General features: G+C 29.9%; 1 long non-coding RNA gene across 1 annotated transcript; it reads right to left on the reverse strand.

Moving 5' to 3' along the window:
- Nucleotides 1-84: 84 nt before the first annotated feature.
- Nucleotides 85-3850, reverse strand: LOC136796869 (uncharacterized). The gene is made up of 3 exons (XR_010844650.1): nt 3734-3850; nt 2195-2247; nt 85-188 (listed from the first exon to the last, which is right to left on the reverse strand). It is a non-coding gene; the product is annotated as an uncharacterized lncRNA (long non-coding RNA).
- Between the last annotated feature and the right edge of the window lie 506 nt (nt 3851-4356).

Raw genomic sequence — 4356 nt, forward strand, 5'->3', positions numbered from 1 at the left:
CATATCAATGATTGAAGGTACTATATTATTCTTATATAATATATTATATCCATATTTAAGTAATTTATTTATAACTTACAAAGGCTAAAACCAGTAGGTTTGATATAGATCACAACCATAGGAAGAGTAACAAGGAGTGCCAAGTTTACTATATGAGCAATTGATCCTATATTTGCAGGAAGTTTTTCCTAAAAATAAACGAATAAAAATATATTAATAAAAACTTAAAAAAATTAATTATAATTTACTTTTGAAAATATATAAATAAAATGTGCGCTTATATGTCAATAAATTTAAACACCAACGTGCAATCTTAAACTAGATATTATTTTCATATCTTGAGCCATTATAAAACAGATTTTATCCATTTTGGTGTTAAATATTAGTAATTACAATTAAAATTACTTGTAATTGTATTATAATTACTTGGAACAGTAGGGAAACAATAATTGTTACATAAGAATGTAAATATTAATAGCAATTACTTTGGCTCAAATTGTAACTGTGGTCCAACATTTGCAATTGTACTGCTGCGATTCTCAATCACAGTAATTGGAAAATAATTGTAATTACCTTTTTCCCAACTCTTGGTTAAATGGAAAAGAAAGGAAAATAGATTATATCGAAAATATGACACTTGGAAGATGATGAAAAAGGAAGGATTGGGGACTCTAACAAATGCAAATAAATAAGAAAGTTCTATAAAAATAATAAACGACAACAACATACCAAGGATATCAATATATATGCTTCAAGGATTAAAATGAGATCTAAGAACGGATAAAGAGGCTGCTGAAAGAAGCATGTAAAACTCAGAATTCAGAGGAGGAATTAAAAAGAGAAGGATAGTAGAATTAGGGAGTCTTTAATAGGGCAACAATGCTCAGATGAAAACAAAATTAATCGATAAGCTTTTCTACAAAATTTTAACATAATGGACCAAAAAATGAATATTCTACAAGAATATAGGGCACCTTCCCATTATCTCCCCATTGACCTTCAACCATCAACAAATTGCTTACTCTCAAACATGGCGTTTGAATGGGAATCAGAAGTTTTGATCGCTGATTTACTAATGACCTCAACACTATTATGAACAGGACAGCACACTAGGTCTTGCTATTAACTGAAAGATAGATGGTAAATCTTTATTAAATTTAATTAGGCAATGTAAGATATCTGTAATGCATCAATGCAAACAGCAATGACCAATGGTGTAGCCTATTGGAAGTTCTAATATCTCCTGATTTCTTTTAAATATAATATACCTAAATATCAGTCAAACGACAGATATTAGTACAATGGAGTGTTTTACAAAAAAATGAGTGTGGATGAGTTTGTGAATGACAGATGTAAATAAAAAAGAACATGATCAACTTGATATATGAAGTTAATACATAGTCATGACAAATGCGGTTTTAGGGATTCAAAGATTTTACAGGTGCGATCTGAATCCCCAAAGCATGTTGGAATCTAAATGCTATCTTTGAAATTTTGATGTGAACATCAATCTTCACCTAAACCCCAAAATAGTAGGGCTTCAAGACCAAATCAGCAACTGCTGCTCCCTTGCATTAAGCAAATATTTCTTCAGAGAACAAATTGAAGATTTAATACTGATAGACAGGTCAACTCTAAGGAGGACAAGATGTATTGCCAAAGATTCTAAAGTCTTTTTTTGAAAACTTGAAACAACATATAAACAAATAAAATTAAACGGAAGATCAATAACAGCTCCAAGGAAATGTTAATTAAATTGTTATTACTTATCACTAAGTATTCTCACACAAACCCTAATATTTAACTTATAAACATATTCATTTTATTGGGCTCTGAAAAAAAGACAAATTTAATAAAGTGAATATTTCAGGACTTTAACTTTACTACTAAAATAGTCATTGATAGATTGCTAGTCATTTTAAGCAAATGAAACACAATTGGAAATGTACCAAGTTCTCAAAAATACCAACATATTGATTTTTCATCCAAAAGAAATTTCACTCCAGGTCAAATAAAAAATATATTCCCTTGAAATTGTGTTTCAAAAACTGTTTTTTTTTTTCATTGTAAGGCATAACTATGCAAATATAAAGTTGCAAAACGTCGCCTTAATATAGTTGTCATATTGACTAATCTTCAAAAATTTACATAACAGTCAAGAAAAAATCATAAATATATATAATATACAACATACCCCAGCTAACCCTTTTTCTAGGAGAAGACATATTGAAATGGGTACAACAGCATCTGGAAGGAAAATTCATGATATTAACAAAACATAAAACCACAAGAAATTCTAAAGAAATAAGGAAAAAAAAAAATGGTTCTACACTGATAAATGGTTCTTGCAGCTTAAATAGAGAAATAGAAGGAAATGATTGAAAATACCTTAAAAGTTATTTGAGTTCTTGGGTTTTTATTCTTTCTCAGTTGTCTCAGGATAGAACTTATATAAAAGGCTCAACAGCAACCCACTGTTTTTTCTTGATAAACTGCAGACTACTTTTTATTTAACATATAGGTTAAATAGAAGTGGAGATGAGGAATACCTTTTAGTGATAAGGTAAATAGTCTATTAGTCCATTTCTGAACCTTATCTTTACTTTGACGCCATTATATAGAATCTTTTGTTAGCTATGCTCATACAGAAACTCACTTCTATATTTTATAAGTATTCCCACAGCCAGCATAGTGGAACTATATCATTGGCTTTCTGCACATCTATGAAAATCATATGAGGTGTTGAGAACCAAAATGAGTGATTTGGAGATAAATCGTTTAGTAGATAATTTTAATTTCATTAATAACTTTTTAAACTGCTTTAGACCAGTTTTGAAAGTGTATCCTTACATTGACAGTTCACAGTTTAATAGCATTACATAGCATTTGGCAGTGCTGGAGTGAATCCAGCCACTTGATTTACTCTTACAATGCCAACTTAAGCTCAGAGACATATGGATGGGCAATCTGTTAAACTGGTTATATCAATTGAATAGTTTCTAAACTAATAACAATTTTTATAAAGCCAACAGGGGGCATGGATACAGTGCTTTGACAATTCAAACTAAATTTTCAAAAAAAAGTAGGATAGTTTACTATGGTTCTCAATGCCTCATCATATCTGTATCTCACAAATACAATAAATTGTATGAACATGAGTATATGATCGATGCATGACCTATTTCACCTCAAAGCCAGCCTGTTTTCCAGGCTTTTTCATAAAATATTCTTCCAGTTATCTTGAGCTTAATACCCATCCATAAAGATGGCTAACATTACTAATCATAAAACTTCCATCAGATACCATCTCTTGGTACTCCCCTTTTTGAAAACATGGGTTAAATGGTCTTCAGTCCTATCATTAAACTGTTAATACATACTATCATAAGGTTAGCAAGATAATTCTAAGTTCATACAGTTCATGCTTAATGAGCTCCATAGGGATATTTCTGGGATCGGGAAATTCCCCATTTATCATACATTTTAGTGCTTCTACTATTTTTTGTAATAATAAAGAAATAGCTATTTTGAAATTTACAAAGATTGATTTCATCTCAAAGTAGGCTGTTAAGTGAAAGATAAGCATTGCATGCATCATATTATTTGTTCTTACCCCAGATTATTAAAAAATTTGATAATTTGGATATCTTGATAATTCTTATTTAATCCTCAGACCCTTAATGATATGAATTATCGAAATTCTACCACAAAAATTATATTTACCAATACTTACATAAAGCCAAGTATAAAGAGGGGTGATCTGGGCTACCTTCTCGGCTTCCAGTCAACACAACTAGCCATTGTTGAGGATCAACTCTGATTCCATACCTAGAAATAAAATATATATTATTAAGTGATAAAATTCATCAACGATATGTTGTTTTTTTTTCAGTATGTTAGCACAATTTTAATAGAAGTAAATATTTTCAGCCTTATTTCTAAAAACATATAAATTGATTATGGCTAATATTCCAGAGAACTGGTCATTTGATTCCAATGACACCTAAAGATTTTTTTTTATATTCATAAACAGTATAATATTGACTACAACCTTTTATTTTGTTCGATTTTCAAACATTTTTCTTAATTTTCGTTATTCATTTTACTCTACTTTTTTTTTTTTATAAAGCTGTATACATACAATATCAAACATAGCACAGATCCTAATTGAAACAACTCATAATTTCTGATGTCAGGTGTTTTAATAACAGAACCCACATGTTTCCGAAGAGCAGCCAGTCCCATAATATCAGACCAAACCATTAGACACAATATTTGATGTATAAACATTAAAATGTGAGAAAATACCTTGGGTTCTTCTACGTAGAACTTGAGCTGTGTTTAAAGTTTGTTCAA

This window comes from Halyomorpha halys, unplaced genomic scaffold (genome assembly GCF_000696795.3).
Source record: "Halyomorpha halys isolate HHAL.00 unplaced genomic scaffold, Hhal_1.1 Scaffold9150.1, whole genome shotgun sequence".
Classification (NCBI taxonomy): Eukaryota; Metazoa; Arthropoda; class Insecta; order Hemiptera; family Pentatomidae; genus Halyomorpha; species Halyomorpha halys.